We start from the raw sequence: 21671 nt of genomic DNA, 5'->3' as shown, positions 1-21671 counted from the left end.
CTAGGTAGCTGTCCAATTAATAAAGTCTGATTTAAGCTGGTCGTGCTTCTGACATTTCACAGATGTGTATAAAGGGAAGCTTGACTTTTGATATGGTGAGAGAGAAGAGGCAGTGTTGCTATTTAGTAATTGTAGATACAATATAAATTTTTAAGTGTAGGTAAAAAAGAATCACCCTTTTGGCTCACCTCTTTGTCATTATGAAGACATGGAGAGAAGACCATGTGTTTTGTTCCATTAGAAAATAAAATGGATGATGCTATCTCACCAAATTTAGGGACATAAATTGCCATAATGGGTCAGAGTACTGGGGAGGTCACCTGTGTGACTACAGTTTGTCTGAATAAATACCATTTTATTCTGTATTTAAACGTATCTTTGGCACCTGTTGTTTGGAAGAATATAATATAATATAAATTTTATTTTCAGAGAGGTTTCTATATTGATTTGTGGCAACACAGTGGCATCTTAAAGACTGACCAATGCATTGTAGCACAAGCTTTCATAGACTAGAACTAGGGTTGGCTAAGACTGCCTAGAGTCTTGGGTAGTGTACCAAATGATAGTCCTCTTTTCTGGTGATGTGCCAGCCTCTGCTATTTTTCACTTCCTCTTTCAGCAAAGGAAGAAGAATAGAGCAGAAGAGGATATGTGGGCATGTGGGAGACTGTCTAGCCCACCACTCTCCTCTCCTCCACACTTCCACAATATCCTCCTCTTCAGGAAGTGGGAGGAGGAGGAGCAGTGGAGATGACTGAGTAGATGGAGGTAGGTACCCCTGCCAATCTGTTTCCTGCAGCAAACCACCTCAGTCGGTCTCATAGATAGGCTGGCCCTAACTACAGCCTTATGTTAAGGCTTCCTATATCTTTTTCTGTATCAGTCTCCTCATGAATTAAGATGAGCTCTGCTCTCTGCTCACTATTAACAGAGATTTCTTTGGCATGTGCCAGGGCAAGGGCCTTTTGAGAAACAGATCCTCTGGGGAAATTTGTGCCCCAGAGAGGTTCTGCAGGCTCCCCTGTTCCCTATTTTTTCAGCAGAAACAGAAAATCTTACTTTTTCAAAAGGCATTTTGTTCTACTGCTTGAGTGTGCTTTATTCTTTGTGATGCCAAATTTGTATAGTTAATAACCACTTTCACTTGCAATTATTTGTTGTGTATGTTTCTGTATACACAACACAAAGATATATATATATCTTTGTCCTGTCTTAACTTTCTTGTAAATTCTTAGATATATCCTTTTACATGCAGAGTAAAAAGAACAGGGCCCACGGAATCAGATGCAAATATTTGTGTGTTCCTGACATTTGCATCATGCCTTTCTTCCATAGCAGAACTCAAGCCAGGATACAGAGTACAAAGGGCTCCTAAACAGTCTCCCACCCAAGTATTCACCAGACCCAGCCCTGCTTAGCTTTGGCAGAGTCACTACCTCACATGCCTTCCTATCATACCCTTGCACTTTGACATAGCTAGACACAAATAAGGGTACAGTATAATTATTTTTTGTCCGTGCCAAATAATGCACAAGATGGAAGTTCCAGCTTCCGCCACTGGGTGTAGTCCCGTCTTCACAGCTAGCAATAGCTCATAACCCACTACTGAGCTTATCAAGTTCTGTCCTTGACAGCCACCTTCTCCGTGCTGACCCCTCACACCTAAGGGTGCAATAGATAAGCACAAAGGCAATCTCTGACCTCTGTGATGGAGCTGACCTTTGCTTGACCGCTCAGTAGACCACACAACAAATACAACTTAGCATGAACAACCAGGTCATTTCCTCCTGGAATGGGTTGCCCTAAAATGACCAGCTAGAATCTCCCCATTGCAGCAGACCAATCATGCTGAGTGAAACCTCCCCAGTAACTATTGCTTCAATGGATTTTTACCCTGCCTTTTCTCCACCTAGGGTTACAAATCCCCCAGGATGGGCCTGGTGTCTCTAGGAAGCACCATCAATTGCCTGGTGAGTTCTGAGAGCAATCCTCAAGACGTTAACAGGGTCCCCGGGGAATTTCCAGCATTATATAATGCGGGAGGAGAATGTCCAGTCACAACTGGCAACCTTACTTGCAGCACCCACTCACTGATGGTGTTTGTTTAATCTGTAGATCTCCTCTTCCCAGAAAACATGCAAGTGGACAGGGCAGGTTCCTGGTTCTCATCCCTATCCAGACTCACAGTATATACTGTAAAAATGAACAAATGTGACTATTGCCAAGCTTGTTATTTTTTGGAATGGCCACAGACCCACTGATATACACATAGACCCCCTCCCATGTCCAAAAAGGATCCCAAAGGGGATTTCTGCTTGCAAAAAATGGACAAGGGCAAATCAGATTAGTTTATAAAAGAGAATCGGTGGTCCCCTTGCAGTCAGTCAGGTCTTTCACTCTTGCACACTGTCAACTCTCAGGGCAGAACAATGTTATAAGAATCACAGACCTACAGCTGCTCCAGGTTCCTAGTTCTTTCTGGTAACACATCACCTATAACACACCTGCAGAACCCTGGGTGTGTCTTTGCTTTGCATACTGGGCTATCGGCAGCAGCTGAGGCAGGGAAACACACAGAGCTTTTAAGGCCCAGGTTATGTTATTTGGCATTCTACTGAGCAAAGAAAACAAGATCCAGAGAAGGGCGACAGAGCATCTTGTTCTGCCCTCAGCAGACAGCAAGGTACATTTATGAGAAAAGCAGTATATAAGTGCTGTAAAAATACATATATGGCCCACCGCTCAATACATCCCTGCTTGTGCCCTCCCTTTCCCCAGGTTAACATAGCTGTTTGAGGAACTCTTTCAAAGCAGCAGTTCCTATAACACACCCACAAACTGGTGGGTCGTGATCCACCAGGGGAACCAGAAGTGGGCCATATCCCCTTACGGGGAGTGGCCCAGGAACGGGTCCCTGTGGCGCTGCAGCGATCGCAGCACCACGGGAACCCAAGGGTATTTTACTATACCTGGAGGCATCCTGAAGCCTCCTGGAAGGCCCTGGAAGCTTGCAGGCCCCTCTCCGAAACTTCTTGCGGCTGCACTGAGCCCAGCTGCGTTGGGCTGATTGGGGATCAGAGTCCGATCTGTCTGATCCCCTTTACAGGCACCTAGGCATCTATGAGCTCTGCGTTTCCTTTCCAACCCGCATCTCCCCACTCCTAGTCTGAAACTCTAAGCACTACACTATACAAGTCCAGCACTTGCTCCTCACAAAGGATGGGAATGCACTGTCTAGCAGCTGTCTGTAACTCATTTTTAACAGTGTATGTAGTTCACATCTCACAACGGAGGAGCATAAGGTGAAGACTCTAGCAGAACCTCCACTAGTGCTCATTCTAGGCAGAAAGGGGTTAAAGAGCAGTGCAGGTGGAAGTAACTAAGGTGCAAGATGGCAGAGGTGGGTCCTTCGGGTCAAGGATGCATTGGGAGTTAAACAGGATGTCCTTGGGTTCCAGAACGAGGGCCCAATCCTATCCAATTTTCCAGTGCCGGTGCAGCTGTGCCAATGGGGCATGCACTATATCCTATGGTTAGGAGGCAGTCACAGGGGCCTCCTCAAAGCATGGGAACATTTGATTCCTTACCTTGGGGCTGCATTGCAGCTGCACCGGTGCTGGAAAATTGGATAGAATTGGGCCCTCATTCTGGATCCCAGGGACTTCCTGTTTAACTTCCAATGCATCCTTGACCCCAAGGACCCACCTTGAGAGACTCCAGTTGTCCCAGGACTTTCAACAACAGCCATTCCAGGAAACAGAAAGCCATGAAAAAATGTGTGTGTGTTAGGTTGTGTGTGTACAACCTAAGGGGGGGGGAGATTACTTTAGGAGTACGATTATACCTGAGCATATATATAGTCCCGTCCTTGCTATAAATCACAGCATAAATGGGAAACTTCTTATGAGAAGGAGAATATCAAGAGTCGTTCTTTAAATTCTCATAAATCCTCCAAGGTTTATGTTGCAATCATTCAGTGCTCCCTCCATTAAGGTTGCCAGAATGTTAAACTCTGGGCAGTGAACTAACAACCGTGCAATGTAAGGAGGAAAGACACTGCGAGGTCCTCCAAAGGGAAATATTTAACCCCGAGATGTCAGTGGAGTCTAGAAACGTGAGGGCCCAGAATCCCAGAAGCCTGTCTTGTTTTTGTCTCATCTCTTTCATCTTCCACTTCAGGTCACGCCATCACTTACAGGCTGCAGACCGCGCAGGCCGTCACAGAGTTAAGAACCCAGAGTTCAAAGTGAACCATAAACCTTCATCTCCATGATAAATCATACAAATTACTTTACAGAAATAAATAGAACGTTTGGGAAAGAGGTTATCTTGTTGCCTTCGGTTTACATCTCTAATGACTGTAAAGTTCACCAGTGCCTTCCGTCAAGAATACCCACATTGCTTTCATTGTCCCCAAAGATTAATATTTATTGTATGGCCACAGTTTGTTTGGGAGAGGTGGTGATTTTTCTTCCTCTAGTACTTTACAGTGAACTTAGGCTGTCCGAAGGGAAGTTGGTGGGCAGTACGGTTGGGATGGGCCACCAGAAATAACTCTTTACAACATGCAAAATTGCTCTTGGAGTTCATGACTACAGAGGGGGCCACTTGTTTAGAAAGCTCCTCTCTGAGAGTGGTTAGGGAGGCCTCTGCAAGGCAAGAGAACATTCATTCCCTTGCCTCAGGGCTACACTGCAGTTGTACTGGTGCTGGAAAGCTGGATAGGATTGGGCCCTAAGAGATTACATACAGACTGAGAGATAGTTGGTAGAAATTGTTCGATCAGACCCACTTTTTAGACTGAGAATCTGTCAGGACCCACAGGAAGTGATGTGATGACCGGAAGTGACGTCATCAAGCAGGAACATTTTTAATAATCCTAGGCTGCAATCCTACCCACACTTACCCAGGAATAAGCCCCATTGACTATCATTGTTAAAAGCATATACAAAGTAGCCTGTTAAAAGTACAGAGCCGTAACATTACCCCCAAATGCAGTCACATCCAATGGTAGCATCAACTCTAATATATTAAAAATAAAATATTGAAATGAATGGGGACCCACCTGAAATTGGCTCACGACCCACAGTTTGAGAAACACTGCATTATAGCATATCATCTCTTGCCTTTGTCAAGAAAGTGACCTGCTAACTTGAAAGCATTGATACAGCCAATTTCAAATCCCTTAACTGTCATTGAATCTATGGTCTAAGAGCCCAATTCTACCCCCCTACCCCTGCTGATTAAGCATCAAAAAGATGCACAAGGCACCCAGCTGTAAGGGGAGTGACTCAAGGGCTAACAGGAGGGGGGTCTTCTCAGACATTTGCCACCAATTCTGGTAGTGTATATCCAAGGAGAGAAAAGTGGTGGGGAGATTCTAAATAGAGGGAATTGGATCTGGTATGCTCCATTGCCGCTGGATCCACCCCATCCAACTGTCTCCCCATCCCCTGTTCCTCCCCCCTCCCTATCACCCTCTGCCTGTCCCCTCCCCCTGTCCCCCCACTGCTTACCTGGTCTGGCAGGTGCTGCGCGATCCAGTGGCAACATTGCAGCAAAAAGGCTGCCAGTAGAGTACTATTGTTGTTGTTGCAGCAATGAAATCACAGCTCATTCTCTTAAATGCAGAATATTGAAAAATGGAGCAGAAAGTATAATGCTCGAGCCTCAAACTTATAGCCTGGCCTGATGCCTTCTGAGCAAGGACCATTCAAGCACACGGTTAGAATCTCGCCTTTCTTTTGTAAAAATAAATACATACATGCCCTTACTTCTTAATGCTAAAACTAAAATATGCCTCAAGATGTGGGGACAACACCTTGTGAAACCTCAGGTATTGGGGGGCAGAGGGTAGGGCATAGTTTCCAGTGTCCTTACAATAAGGTTTTCCATGCTCTACTAGCTCTTCCCCGTGACTAGCAGAAGCAGATTGTTATGCTATTTTGTATATGTTATTATATATATATATATATATACACACACACACACACACACACACACATTTTCTTAATGTATATGTCAGCAGCAGAATCTAAAGCCTCTTGAGAAAAGTTCTTTGATTACTGTGATGCAGAATTTGGGTGGGCATTTTGGTTTGCTTGTTTCAGTGGACTGTGTTTTGTTGGTGGGGAAAGAGTTCACACCGTTTGTGAATGAGGCTATCTAGGTGTTTTTGTTTGTTTTGTTTTTTTAACTGGCCCTGCTCTTGTGCCAGTGACAGCAACCAAATAAGCCAAAACTAAGCTTTTCCTACCATTTACCTCCAAATCTGGAAAACCATCACCTACCAATATATTCATATATAAGGTAGCTATTCAAGGCCCAGAAGTGGGGCCAGGAAAAAGCTGTACCATCAGACACACACATCCTTTAAAAAAAAAAATCACTTTCATTACATTTTGGATTGGGTCCTTGGCAATTCATTTTCCCAGTTAAGACAGAGGACGCAGAGCGCAAGACATAGCAACAAAACAGATTTGGTTCAAGGTTACTCTCAAGAACCCTTATCTGATCCTTGACAGTAATTTATCAGGCAGAACCCATCATTAGTGTCAAGCTGTTTTATTACCCACTAACTTAACACTGTTTTACCAAGAGTCAAGTGTGATGTCACTCATGTTAAAATAATTTACAACTAATAGATTGGAGGTAGGAATCGCAGTGTTTGCCAGCTGGAAGTTCTGCACGCTTAGTTATTGTGTTACTTTTACGTATGACCTGGTAATATCATGACCTAATCTAAAAGGCAGCAAGAGGGGATACAGTGAAGAAGAAGAAAATCAACTTGATGGTTTCACCGCATAGATTTTGTTTATTATTAGTCATTTATATATCACTTTCAAAAATGCAAGTGACTTGAAAATCTTGCTTGCTTGCACAAGCTTGTGCAGTATGTTGTGTGAACAGGCTCATTTTACAGACTGAGAAATTAGACTGAGGGCCCAATCCTATCCAATTTTCGAATGCCAGTGCAACTGTACCAGTGGGGCATGCACTGAATCTTGTGGTGGGGCAGCAGTCACAAAGACCTCCTCAAGGTATGGGAACATGAGTTCCCTTACCTTGGGGCTGCATTGCAGCTGCATCGGTGCTGAAAAGTTGGATAGGATTGGGCCCTGAAAGATTTAACCTGTGTTGTATTCAGCTGTAGTGAAATAACTGTGCACCATCCCATTAAGTTTATCCATATCGGGGATATGCAGTCAAGGGAGGAAAAGCCTCATCAAAGCACCCAAATGCAACTAGAGATGCTCTCCAGTCACATCTGGGAGTCTTTCTGAGGCCCAAAGAGGTTGCACATGGCCTCTATGGGCCTCAGAAAGCCCCCCAGAGGAGTTTAATAGGCAATTTCAGTTTTTGCCTTAGGAGCCCCTGTTAGTGACCCAGAAGTGTTATTCACTTCCGGGTCACTGGGCCCCATGGGGCTGTGCCTCCCTGGCACAGAACATCATGGCAGTCCCTGGTCCCTATGTCTAGTTTTCCCCCTTCCTTCCCTTGGCATGTATTAAAAGCCCCACTGAAAGCTGTGAACCCGACATCCTGTCAATAGACCTGTTTAATCACCAACACCTGTGTCAAGTCCGAATACAGCAAAGTTTCAGCTTGAGTTGAGCATTATACTATAAACAACCCAGGTATGTAGGATTCAAATCTGGGGCTTCTGTAGGCACATAAAGAGCAATTCTGTGATCCACCTATGGATATACACTGCAGAAGTGGAGTTCAACATATGGATATATAGCTGGCTGCATTAGGAACCATATACTGGCTCCTTGGTTCCCGACACTGTCATGGTCACAATCAGATTACTGGTGAACATTGATCATCTGTTCAGGGAGACAGAATGAGAGGAGGGCTGGATAAACTGCATGCTCCTTGTCTGCTGAGGTGCCTGTGCACAGCTGGACTCAGGACTTCACAGCTCTTGAGGATACATTAGTATATCTAAAGGTGAAGGCCGCAGTTTGGCAATATGCTTCCACATGTGGGGTGTTCTTGCTTAAGGGCAAAGAAATCAACCCAAGAATGAAATTCTAAGCAGAAATCTTCACTCTCCTCATTCCAGAGGACGAAAGCTGGAAACAGTCTTCCTTTCCAGTGCTCATCATATATGTTTTAAGAGCGAAACCATTATGGCTGGAGTGGGGCACGCAACAGTGCAAGGGGAGCGAGTGGCCAGACTCCAATCACCGCTCATGCTTCTTGGGGGGTGAGCGGGAGGGGGGCTGGGGTTTGGGGGAGGTGGCAGATTTTTTATTTAAAAAAATAAATGCAAGAGTGACATCACAACCAGAAGTGACATCACTTACAGTTGTGACATGGGGAGGCACCAGTTTTAAATTTGCCCCGGGCTCCAGGGTGGCTAGCTACACCACTGTCCTAATGCACAATTACCTGGGAATAAGTCCCACTGAATAGTGGGATTTATGTAAATCCCAGTGGGATTTATTTCTATGCAGACATGTGTAGGAAATGTGCTGTCAAGAGTACAGGTGCTCAGCTGAAACCGATGTCAATATTTTGCTTAAACCTGGATGTGTCCCAATCCTGATGAATTTTGAACGTGTTCATTTTTTAAATCGTATTGCGTCTGGAATGTTTAACTTTAACAGGGAATGTTCTATATTCCAGCATCACCTATTAAAAATGTGTAAAAACGGGTTTTCCCTCTCGCAAAGAATGGCAGTTTTGGTTTCTTAGATTGTAAGCTATGAATACTTGCAAGAAACCGTGCCGTTCTTTCAGTTTAGGGGATAGGCACATTTATGCAAATATCATCTATTAAGAGCTTAAAAGCCTGCAGATGAATTGCCTAATAAACTCTTTAATTAGTTGACAGCCCTAAAACCATGCCCCCAAAAATGTGATACATGTACAACTGAAATCTATTTGCATTCATCTTTAAATATTCATTATTTTCTCCACGCATGATGTCTTCTGTAACATGAATGGTGGGTCTGAAATTTATTGAGCTAGTGCAGAGACAGCCATAAATATCCTGCCATGTGTGACGGGAAATTTGTTAACGTTTGGGTCATGGAGCAAGCTCCTGCAGTTGAGCAAAGATAAAAATCCATGATGGAGCTTGCTCACATTTGGGTCCCAAGATGCATTAGCTGTGATATGCTTGGCACACAATGAGTGCAGCCGTTTAGAGTTGATAATCGCAGGCAAAAGCAGTAGTGCCATTTGAAAATGTTATGAAAAATGGCAGCTGGCTTTGAAACCGGATCAGCTGATGATGAATGGAGACTGTTACCTACGGACATTGTCTTCTTTCATCGCCCTCCTTTTTCTCTCCTGCCAATTCCTCACCATCCCAAGGTCAATCCTGGTGCAACAGGCTGCGTTTGTCTGAGAGAGCAGTTCCCGCCTCGAAATCTGCAAATGGAAAACTTTGCTCACAATTCCAAGCCCTGTATGTTAGACCCACGAGACTTTCAGATAGAATCCTGACTTGTACGTACAGAGTTGGGAGTATTCTAGGGCGGTGCTTTCCAAACTGTGGGTCGAGACCCACCAGTGGGTCATGAACCAATTTTTGGTGGGGTGCAAAAAGTTTCTTAAATATTTTTTTTAAAACTTTGCAAGGACCATTGCCCTCTTTGCAGAAGAAAATTGCGAAAGCAGGCAATCTAGATGGAGAGACCACTCTCGTGGCTGGAATGCTAACCTGTGGTATGAGGTAATCTTCAGGGACAGACTGCACTTGCTCCCAGTGTGGAAGGGATTGTCACTCCCGAATTGGCCTTTTCAGCCAGACTAGACTCTGTTCCAGAACCACCATTCAGAGCGCGATACCAGAGTCTTTCGAGACTGAAGGTTGCCAACATTGTCATACCCTCAAATTAAAATGTCACATTTTCCAATTTTCTCTAGCAATTGGCATGCCATAGATCATGTGTGAACTCAACTTCAGCCTTTTGAAAGGCTTCCAGTCTGACCTGCAACCCCCTAACTGCACATTTTGCTTTCCAGCTTTCTGGGTACCCTGGAATGACTAAAGGTTTAGAACAGGGGTGCTCAATAGGTGGATCGCGATCTACCGGTAGATCGCGAGGCAAAATGAGTAGATCGCGGAGTGCAGACCCCCCCCTTCAGGTGCCTCTGGGAGGAAACACCGGGAGTAAGGCCCATTGTACTCAATGGGGCTTACTCCCAGGTAAGTGTGGCTAGGATTGCAGCCTCACAGCCTAATCCTAGGCATGTCTACTCAGGAGTAAGTCCTGTTATACTCAGTGGGGCTCAAGGTACACCAACATACATTGTACACATAAATGTTATATGTTATGATGGCGCGAACATTGTAAACAAAACTCTGGTAGATCTCCGGGCCTTGCTGGGTTTCAAAGTAGCTCTCGAGCCAAAAAAGTGTGAGCACCCCTGGTTTAAAAGAACAGTCCTTAAACCCCATTTCTAGGGAGAGTCTTGCAACTGTCTACATACACATACAATATGAAATGTCTCTACCAGTCTTGGAAGCACAGAACCCTGATTATTATTAATTAATAATTTAAACTATTTCTTTCGGGCAGCCCAATCCTGAGCTGCCTGCAGCACTCCGAGAAGGGCTGCTGCCGAATCCTGCGCCTCCCGCACTACCGCAGGAGTCACCTCGGGAGAAGGGGACATTTGTCCCCTTCCCCCAAGTAAGGGAAGCAGCCCCACAATGGGGCTACTCTCTTTAGTAAAGGTGCTCTCTCTAAAGTAAAGGCGCTCGTGTGGGGCGCGCAGCCTTGCACGAGCACCCTGGATCCTGCAGAGCACAGCTCCGTGAATCCACCTCTCTCCCTCCCCCGGACATGCCTCCTGCCTGCCCGCTGGCATACCTCCCGCCTGCCCCCACCGGCCTCCCCCCTCCCCAGAACGCCTCCCCCACACCCCCGTCCACGCCCCCACCTCCCGTTCTGTAACCCCGCGGTCCAGGAGACCGCCAAGCCATGGAACCTGGGCCACTGCCCGGCACTAGCCCAGCACCAGCCGGCAGTGGGCTAGCGCCAGTGGGATCCCAGCAGTGAGCCCCACAAATGTGCCTTACAGCATGTTTGTGACTGTTTGAGCCGTGCCATAGACCACAGGATTGGGCTCTGAATCTCTCGCTTTTTTTGTCTAGTAAAGCTATGTGGGTCGCAATAATTGTTGTTTTAAAAAGTGGGTCCTAGTGGTTAAAAGTTTGGGAATATTCTGTTCTAGGATATTATTACTGCTACTACAACTGAACCAATAATGTAGATGGCACTTAGCAGAGTGACATGAAAAACAGGTTCTGACAGTAAAGAGCTTGCCATTGACATTTTGACACAGGGGGAGCCTATGGAAAAAAGGATAGCAGAGGTAAGAGAAGAATGTTAATAAGCCTGTGTTTCAGTAGAGGATCTACTGGGGAACAAAATGAAGGTTTCCCCTATCAGTTAACCTTGCAACTAAAAACAATTGAAAGTCAAATAACTCTTTGCCAAAGTGAAAAATTACCACTGTAAGCTCAAGATTCTGCAACTCTTCCCCTGGATCAAGCATACACATCTGGAAGGGGCAACCCAATAAATGGTTACTTTTAGGTCTGGGAGGAAAACAATTTTTTTATATAAAAAATAAAAAAAGCACAGTTCCTTATAGTGTAATCCTATGCAGGTTTACTTAAAAGGCAATACCACTGTGTTCAAGAAGGCTTACTTCCAGGAAAGTGTGAACAGGATTGCAACCTGGTAGTGAAATCGTATACATGTTCTTTCATCAGATGAGATTGTCAGAAGTGCACAGGATTTTAAATGTGAGGACATATTTCGCTGCCATGTTACCCCTCCCCTTATCCAGCTAGATCCTGGTTTTGTTTTGGGTTTTTGAGTGTGTTTCAAACTCTATTCTGGTAAATGGTCAGAAGAAGAAAAATTGCAATCTAAGGTCAAAATGGACATTTCCAAAAGTCCCAGTAGCAAATTGCCTTAAGGGATTAAAATTTAACTTTCCTTGGAATCTCTGGTAAATATCTTGCTTTTACAACACACCTGCATTGTAAATCATTGTAACATTTGCCATGTCAAATGCAACATCAGACCTGTCAATATCCATCTTGGTTGGCAAGTTCTGTTTGGTCAACAAGAACTCCAAGGCAGGCTATTCAGTGGTGACCTCGGCTTCAACTCCGGAAGGAGCACTGGGTGCAGATCAATGAAATGTAAGGTGACTACAAGGTGACCTCAGTCATCTTGGTCTTCGGAATGAACAAGACTGGCAAAATACTGCAGGAAAGGATTCAAAATAAACTCTACTGGGCTATTTACTCACATGGAAATCTAGGTACCAGGTGCACAGACAGTAGATTGGTGGCTGGCTAGATAGGTTAGGTCAGGGGTGCCCAAATCCCGGCCCAGGGGCCACTTGCAACCCTCTGGGACTCCCAATCCGGCTCATAGGGAGTCCCCAGTCTCCAATGAGCCTCTGGCCCTCCTGAGATTTGCTGGAGCCCACACTAGCCCGACGCAACTGTTCTCAGCATAAGAGTGACTGTTTGACCTCTTGTGTGAGCTGTGGGATGAGGACTCCCTCCACTGTTTGCTGTTTCATGTCCGATGCAGCAGCGGCAGCAAAGGAAAGGCCGGCCTTGCTTTGTGCAAGGCCTTTTATAGACCTTGAGCAAGATCTTTATTTATTCATATAAGTTCCATCTCTAATATATTCATTTACGTAAACTTATGTAAATTTATTCAAATTTGAAATGTGAATTAATTCTTTTTTTTCTCGGCCCCCAACACAGTGTCAGAGAAATCATATGGCCCTCCTGCCAAAAAGTTTGGACACCCCTGGGTTAGGTGGTTGGGCAGGCTGGCATCTTGCTGGCAGCAGAAAAGACAACCTGGTAATGATCCTAAGCAACGTTACCTGGAGTGCCGCAAACCTGGGAACTTTAAACCATACAGTGTCAAAGGAGTGATTCTCTGATATCACCTGATTCCAATCCATTAAACACTGTAAGGATGTCCCATCTTGAATTGTCTGCACTTCACTCTTCCATCTGAAAGCATGAATGACACAGGAAGCAGGGAACCAGGGAGCCCTCCCTCCTGACTTCCATGTCAAACCCTGCAGCATCTAACCCCAGACAAGAAAATTATTCCCATTTAAAAACATAAGAACCTGTTGCATCATACCAAAGATTCACATTCGTCTCTAGTTTTTAGATTGGAGTTTGACAACTTAGGAACCAGTGGCATAGCTAAAGCGGGTGCAAAGCACTAAGTTTCACGGGGAGCCTCACCGCAGTATGCAAGTGGCCCATCTGCAAGTGGTGTTGCCTCTGTTTGCTTTCATGGCACAGAGTGACTCTGAAGGAGAGGGGGAGGGGCTGCTTGCACACTGAGGTGAGTCTCCCTGCAAAACTTAGTGCTTTGCACCGCCTCCAGCTAGGCCACTGATAGGAATGCATTTATGGGCTTCCCAAGACATTTAACTGGCCACTGTGCAAAGCACAATAACTGACTAATTCTGCTTCCCACAGTGTCCAATCGAATGCTTTAGGAAGCCTCTTATCAGGGCTTGGAAACAGCAATCAACTCACACTGTTGCTTACTAGAAACTGGTCCTCAGTGGCATCCTGCCTCTGAATGAAGGGGTTCCATAGTCAAAACACTGTAGACAACCACTCTACTCCCATCCACACTTCCACCTTGTCCTCCACTGCCTTTTCCAATCTAGGGAGTGACAGGAGAATAGTGGGGGTGAGTGTCCCCCACCAATCTGCTACCTGAGGCAAATACCTCAGTTGGCCTCATGGACAGGCCAGCCCTGATGATGTAACTTCTTGGGTATCCAAATAATGCAAGGGGGAAAAACTGAAAGCAATAGCTTGAATGATTAAAGTGAAAGACTGAGAAAGGGGAATGACTAAGGAAATTGGTAAAAAGGAGATGCAGGGAAATAGAAATGCATTTCCTTATATATATTTTAAAAAACCCTTTAAGGAGAGGTGACAGAGTCTTATAGCACCGTGAAGACTAAGTGGCCTATTGAAGCATCAGCTTTTATGTCACAACAAAAAGGCAGACTTTTTCCTGCTACAGACTACATGGCTGCCCAGAAGTGTCACAAGGGAGCATGTCACCTGGTGTGGCGCTTACCTGCATGAGCTTGATGTTCCAGAAGTTTGGAGGTGATGTCATCACCTCTCCCCTGACCTTACAGGTTATCACATTGCTTTCAGTGCAATAACCCTACCTCCAGACTGCCTCTGTTCAGCGATCATCAGCCCTCTCGAGGACTGGTCACTTTGCGTTCTTCCTGGCGAGCAGTGAAAACATGATTGCCACTGAGAGCATGAGGTGGCTGGGTCTGGAGAGGGCTGAAGATCACCGATTGAAGGCTCAGGTGATGTGGTATCTCTCCCCCGCTGGAGGTGTCACTTGGTGCTACCCGAACTAGCAGCACCCCCGTTGTGATGCTACTGGATGAGGTCTCTTGTTATCTGGTGTGCTCCCTGGGGCATTTGGTGGGCCGCTGTGAGATACAGGAAGCTGGACTAGATGGGCCTGTGGCCTGATCCAGTGGGGCTGTTCTTATGTTCTTAACTACAATTCCCAGGAAGCCTTGCAGGTCTCTTGTTATCTGGTGTGCTCCCTGGGGCATTTGGTGGGCCGCTGTGAGATACAGGAAGCTGGACTAGATGGGCCTATGGCCTGATCCAGTGGGGCTGTTCTTATGTTCTTAAACTACAATTCCCAGGAGGCAGGTCTCTTGTTATCTGGTGTGCCCCCTGGGGCATTTGGTGGGCCGCTGTGAGATACAGGAAGCTGGACTAGATGGGCCTATGGCCTGATCCAGTGGGGCTGTTCTTATGTTCTTATGTTCTTACTGTGGCTACCCATATAGCAGTGGGAAAGATCTTATAACATAAACCCATATTGAATCTATTGATTTAAGTGAATGAAGTGCGGCTGCACCAGTCCTATACACATTCCCTGAGGGTAGATGGCATTGAACTCATTGGGACTTTACCCTGAGCAGGAATGCTTAGGATGGGGCTATTAATTAATTGTATTAGCAACTTTTTGACCGAAGGAAGGATCATGTACTCTGTACATGTTCCAAATATATCACAATGATGGGGAAGGGGAAGTATATTGCCTGTTCCTTTCCTTTCCCTCCCTTATCTGCAAAGGTGTGAGCAAGATCATTTCACACAGGTTAGTAACACTTCCAAGTGTTTGAACCGCTCTCCCAGGTTAACACTGGCAAGATAAATGGTTAGACTTTCCTCTTGCCATGCTCTGAATGCATCACCCTTCCATAATGCCCTTTTCAGTTTTTTAAATGTCAGTAGTCATGATTTTAATTTTTAAAATTTAATTAATTAAATAAAAAAATCATTTAGTTTTTATTTTTCTTCCTGCAGTGCACCTACAAGAAGATTTTACATAGGAGGTTTTTTTGGTGCATTTTTTTTCTTAAGGGAAATAGATTAGGGACTTTTTAAGCAGTGCAGGGGCACATATGCATAGGCCGTAATCAGTATTCCAAAATCTGAAATTTACCAATAAGACAAGTTCTGTGGAACCCAAGGACTACTGGAGCAACTGAATTATAAGGAGCAGACCTAGTGCTGTATTAACCCCACTTTCCTTGCAGATATTCAGAGCAGCTCCCCAACAAATGATCCATTGCTGTAAATCACATGTTTCTGTTGTAGATGAACAGCAAGATGCTTCATAGTCTTCTCCTGGTACTTCTGAAGCACTTTTGTTCTTTGCTTCTTAAAGTGATTCTGCTGCCAACTTCATTTGCTTTGCTTGAGTGCCTTTAGAGAAACTCCTGGAGGCAGCCACCCATCAGGTCCTGATATGTAAGAGACTGAAGTTACAGTGGGACAATGAGTAGAATCAGAGCAGTTCTTCAAGCACTGGTAGGCAGGCCAATCCAGGCTCATCACCTCTCTTCCTCCAGCCACTGGACCCTGACACTTAGGATGGAAGTTTCTAATACATAAATATTTAGGTAGGTAAATTGATGCAACATATAGTACACTTCTGTACTGCAGCGAGTCATGGACTCTTCGCTCACAACAGGAGAGGAAACTGAACACTTTCCACATGCGCTGCCTCCGACGCATCCTCGGCATCACCTGGCAGGACAAAGTTCCAAACAACACAGTCCTGGAATGTGCTGGAATCCCTAGCATGTATGCACTGCTGAAACAGAGACGCCTGCGTTGGCTCGGTCATGTCGTGAGAATGGATGATGGCAGGATCCCAAAGGATCTCCTCTATGGAGGACTAGTGCAAGGAAAGCGCCCTACAGGTAGACCACAGCTGCGATACAAGGACATCTGCAAGAGGGATCTGAAGGCCTTAGGAATGGACCTCAACAAGTGGGAAACCCTGGCCTCTGAGCAGCCTGCTTGGAGGCAGGCTGTGCAGCATGGCCTTTCCCAGTTTGAAGAGACACTTGGCCAACAGTCTGAGGCAAAGAGGCAAAGAAGGAAGGCCCATAGCCAGGGAGACAGACCAGGGACAGACTGCACTTGCTCCCAGTGTGGAAGGGATTGTCACTCCCGGATTGGCCTTTTCAGCCACACTAGACGCTGTGCCAGAACGACCTTTCAGAGCGCGATACCATAGTCTTTCTATGACAGAAGACAGAAGGTTGCCATATAACATCTTTCTAGACAGAAGGTTGCCAATAGTAATAGCATATCTTGTCTCCAGACGGAAAATGACAGCCAAGTGCCATGTTTATTCTCTCTATAAGGTCTAGCTTTAACTGTATCACTATACTGTGCATTCCCCACAACCCCTGCATGTTGTTGCCTGCCACTAGTGAGGTGGGGGAAATGCATAATGACATCAGGACACTAGTTACATGTCATGGAAAGGGGAGGCGGAACTTGGCACTGGGCTGCAATTTTTATCAGCAGTCCTGCGTCCTTGATCATACGTGGTTCTGCCATTTGTGTAGTCCCCTCCCGGATATGCTAGTTTACTACATGCAGGGAGCTTTTTGCTATATTGTACATACTGTCTGATGTGGTACATTCCAGTATTTAGAGCCCAATCCTATCCAACTTTCCAGCATCAGTGCAGCTGCAATGCAGCCCAGAGGTAAGGCAACAAACGTTCCCTTACCTTGAAGAGGTCTCTGTGACTGTCCCCCCACTACTGGATTCAGCAATTGGTCGGGAAAAACAAGAATTGGTAAAAGATGATCCCAGGTAACTGCAGGATGGGTTGAATTCAATGTTGTAATCAAAGGCCCCAGTCTTGTCCTCAATCAGCCTGCAGGGTGCTGAACTTTGTGTCATGGCATTTGTGGGGAGGGGAGGTGGTTACCTGAGTAATCTATAAAACTGCTTCCTTATAATCAGTTGGATCACTAAGGGGGTGCAGGGGGTGCAGGCCGCACCAGGTGACACACACACACCGGGGGGGGGGTGACACCACTACTGGTCAAAGTTTTTAAAATCTTGATATTTTTGAATAATACCATCATGTTACATATCATTCGATGCATAATTTCATGCAGAATGCAGTGAAATAAACTGCATTGAAATATCTCTATCCTATCAAAAGGTATAGCCAAAAAATCAGCATTGGCATAATCAGGCCTATTGCCCAGGGCACTGCGCTGCCAACTGCATGGGGAGAAGGTCCATCATGAGGGTGATGCACTGGCCTCCTGCACTGGGTGATGCAAGCCCTAGTGACACCACTGGTTGCAATCAACTTGATCATGTTCTTGAAGTCTGAGAGTGAGCAAATGTCCCCTGCCTCCTCCTCCTGAACCACTTCCCCAGTGCGTGCAAAAGCAATGCCATCAGAAGCTGAGAAGGTGGAGAAAGTGATAAGACAGCAGTTGGAGGGTTGGTGAATTCTAACTCAGGGAGAAAGACCCGCAGAAGACCCCTTCCCCAGTGAAATAGCAGTAAAGTAAAGGCTGTTTCACTGCCAGGACAAGAACCATTGTGATATGAGGAGCCAACAGACCACTAGTCTTCCTCTGCCCTCTTCCTTGTTTGCACGCTGGACCATTTCAAGCACTCAATTGCAAGCTGCTGGTTCATGCTGCAGAACAACCAACACCCTCTTTATTGGCCAGGCACCTCACTCTGAAGGCTTCAAAATAGCCATATAACATCATGGCTTAAAGCGGCTGCAACTTTCTGCTTGGCCCAGCTGAACAATAGCTAGCTGTGCTTTTGCTCCCCCCCCCACCCCTTCTATAAATTTGTGGAGGGAACAGTTCCCAGGATCTGGCAGAAGGCTAGAGCTGGGAGTGAGCTGAGAGATAGGAGAATGACAGTCTGAAATGAAACACAGAACTGCTGGGGCTGCAGCCGTCAGACAGGAGCCTGGCTCTCTCCCTTAAAGATTAGTCAGACTCCTTCCCCGGAGCCCTCTGCATTCCCCAAACTCCTAGCAACAAAGTGCTGTCTCCCAGCCTGCCATGAATCATGTGAATTTAACCTTTCACCTGGCCACAAGGAGGTTAATAAACCAAAATAGCCTCTTCCCCCCCCCCAATTTTATTGCCTTTTGGGTGGGGGATCAAGCCATGAAGGGTGGAAAACCAAGGAAGCTGGAAAAGGTGCTGCTGTTTTATGAAAGCAAAAATCACAAGCAGTTGAAACAGCCTCTTGAAACTTGAGATTGATTCGGTCAACTTCGGTATCTCCCAGCTCCCACTTAACATTTATGGACAGACCAAATAGTGTGCTCAGTATAGTATTGGGAGGAAAAACCCACACTAATACATTAACAGAGACAGCAATCCCATACATGTCCCTATTGCTGTCCCTATACAGGGAATCCCAGCAATCCCTGGGAGCAAGCCCCATTGAACGTAGCAAGACTTACTCCGAAGTAAACAAGCATTGGATTGTGGTGTGAAGTACCTTCCCTAGTGGCTTATTTTCAGCGATGTGCTCCAGTCAGTGAGCCCAAGTCACAAGGAGTCACGAGTCAGCAACCCCAGGACTTGAGTAGACATGTGAGCCTTAGCATGTGCTATTGCAAGTCAACTCACAGAGATTTGAGTCATTTTGACTTGAGTCCTGAGTTAGACAAATGAGTCAAGTCCTTGAGCAAAAATAAACACACACACACACTTTAAACCTTCCTCCTCCTCTCAACCACCTAACCCCGACTCCAGTAACCACCTACCTTCCTCAGCTGCTGCCATCAGTCTCTGGGAGAGGGGCTCTGGAATTAAGGTGATGCTCATAGCCCCTCTCCCCCCAAACACAAAACACTGGATCCGCCCCTGGGTCTGAGTCAGTGATGTCCATGAGTTAACATGAGTCATGAAAAACCAGCCTTACCACAGCTTGAATGCCATCCCTGCTTTTTGTTGTTGTTTGAGTGATCAGATTGAACATCCAGGGTTTGCATGGCCATTTCTATGCCCACCCAAGATGGCATCATAAGAACATAAGAACAGCCCCACTGGATCAGGCCATAGGCCCATCTAGTCCAGCTTCCTGTATCTCACAGCGGCCCACCAAATGCCCCAGGGAGCACACCAGATAACAAGAGACCTCATCCTGGTGACCTCCCCTGCATCTGGCATTCTGACAAAACCCATTTCTAAATCAAAAACGAGTTTACCACCACAAGAGATCATATAGACGACTTGTTGGCATTGCACGAAAAAGGTGTTATTTCATTTGTTTGCATTATTTAAAACTTCACTTTTTAGCTATTCATTAAAATTTCATTTCCATCATAAAAAAAAATACATCAAACCACCTGGCAAAATGATAGACCACATGCTCTTAACACACTGTTGACCATGTTTTACCACACATCTACACCTTATGTATGGTAATGCAATCCTTACCATCTATCAGGACAATAACAATGGTTAAGTTACCCCTGAGTGCAGAGCTCACACTGGGATAGAACTGATAGAACTATACCTCCACTTTCAGTTTAAAGACTTCCAAGGCAGCTTATCAATTAAAGAATGGTGATCTATTCTACAGCAATACAAAAACATAATCTACAAAAAGAGTTTTTCAAATAGAACAGCCAATAAAATAATAACTCAGATCAACAAGATAGCAATGTCAGCACTGAAGTACTTAAAAATGAGTAAATAAAGCTGAAAGCGTATACATACTTACCTAGGAGTAAGTCCTATTGGTAGAGCTGGGTGAAAACAGGTTTTTTTGTTTGTTTGTTTGTTTTTTTGGTGGATTTCAGTGTTTTCTGAAGTTAGAAGTGCAGAAGGTGGTATTATGTGTTTTTTTTATTTCAAGGATGCATTTTTATAAATTATAATTATAATATCTTTAGAGGGGCACTAGATAAGTAGGTGGTATAGTGTCTACAGATGCAGCCAGAAGCATGTAGAGGTGTAAAAGAACTTTTTTCAGATTTTGCAGATTTCAGGGTTGTCATTTTTTTTACAAGTTCAGAAAGTGGTATCATGTGTTTTTATTTTGTTATCACCAAAAAACCCACCTATACCCATTGAACTCGGTGAGGCTTATTTTTGGGTAAACATGATTGGAAGCTTCCCAAGGTAAAACATTTCATAGATCAGGTGCCCCTGCTAAAAAGGGCACTTTCCTTTCACCTGATCCTTTGTGTGTGTGTGGGGGGGGGGGGGAACCTAGATAAGAGCCTCAGATTTTAAATCTTAGCAATCAGATAGGTTCATAAAGACTACAAATATCTGGATCCCAGGTGTCTATACTGTATTCCTTCTCAAGTGCACATCGTTTATTCATCTTCTGTATGTGTGAGACTAGGAACATAGATCCCAGAACAAGATCTGCTATTTTGCTGAAGCTAAGAAAGTTTGTCTAGTTAGTGCTGTGTGGGGACTGTGTGAGAACCCCCAGTAAGTCACCTTAAGTTCCACAATGAAAGAAAGTTGAGATATGAATGTAATAAAGAAAGAACTTTGTAACTGAGATGATTCTGCATTTCCCAGACACATGTATGGGAAAGATACCTATAGGTATTGCATCCACCCTTGACTTCTGCAAAATACTGCTGCAAGTTTAACATTTCTCACTTGAAGCACTTTCATGTTCACTAAATATATCTTGCGTCCCAACCCTAAATCACATTCTGTTTCACTGATTTGTGCATTTTTAAAATGTAGATCTTTCCTTATGACCAAAAACTATCAAGTAGTTTGCCAAAATAGTTAAAATAAAATAAGGGCATTTAAAAAAACACAAGCTTGCAGTTTAAAAGCAACTGACTTCACTGGATCAGCAGTTCAGAAAAAATAATAGCAACAACATTTTGGAGTCACCCACAAAGATTCCATAGGTCAACAGAATTTACTTCCATGCAGATTAATCTCGGAAGTGGGTTGTTGGGGTTTGCTATCAGTCCCATTGGTTTTGTGGTACTGACTAATGCTTCTAGATTAAGCTCATTTAGTACCACAAAACCAGTGGGACTGACAGCAAATCCTAACAACCCTGTTCCTAGATCAATCTAAAGTAAAGGATTGTTATTGTTGTCCTCTGATCAGCTAATTTTAAAAAAAACAACCCACTTCTAAGAAGGGAGGACATTAATCGAGATTGTGCAGGAGATCATATTATATGACTGGGACACTATTGGTAGATTACTGAATGTGATTGTGTCAATTATAGGGAAAGGGACATGCTGCCACAAGTTGTTCACTCACTGCTGTACATGTGTACATGTGAGCACTGAGCC

General features: G+C 44.9%; 1 long non-coding RNA gene across 1 annotated transcript in view; it reads right to left on the bottom strand.

The window, feature by feature from the left end:
• Positions 1–21671, bottom strand: part of LOC136649709 (uncharacterized) — a 57878-nt gene that overhangs the window by 30870 nt on the left and 5337 nt on the right. The window contains exon 2 of the long non-coding RNA XR_010794428.1: positions 9267–9384. This is a non-coding gene — a long non-coding RNA (uncharacterized lncRNA). The remainder of the gene's footprint in view (positions 1–9266; positions 9385–21671) is intronic.

Source organism: Tiliqua scincoides, chromosome 4, assembly GCF_035046505.1.
Source record: "Tiliqua scincoides isolate rTilSci1 chromosome 4, rTilSci1.hap2, whole genome shotgun sequence".
Classification (NCBI taxonomy): domain Eukaryota; kingdom Metazoa; phylum Chordata; class Lepidosauria; order Squamata; family Scincidae; genus Tiliqua; species Tiliqua scincoides.
Note: the sequence above shows the minus strand (reverse complement) of the source record. Positions and strands in the feature narration are given on the sequence as shown.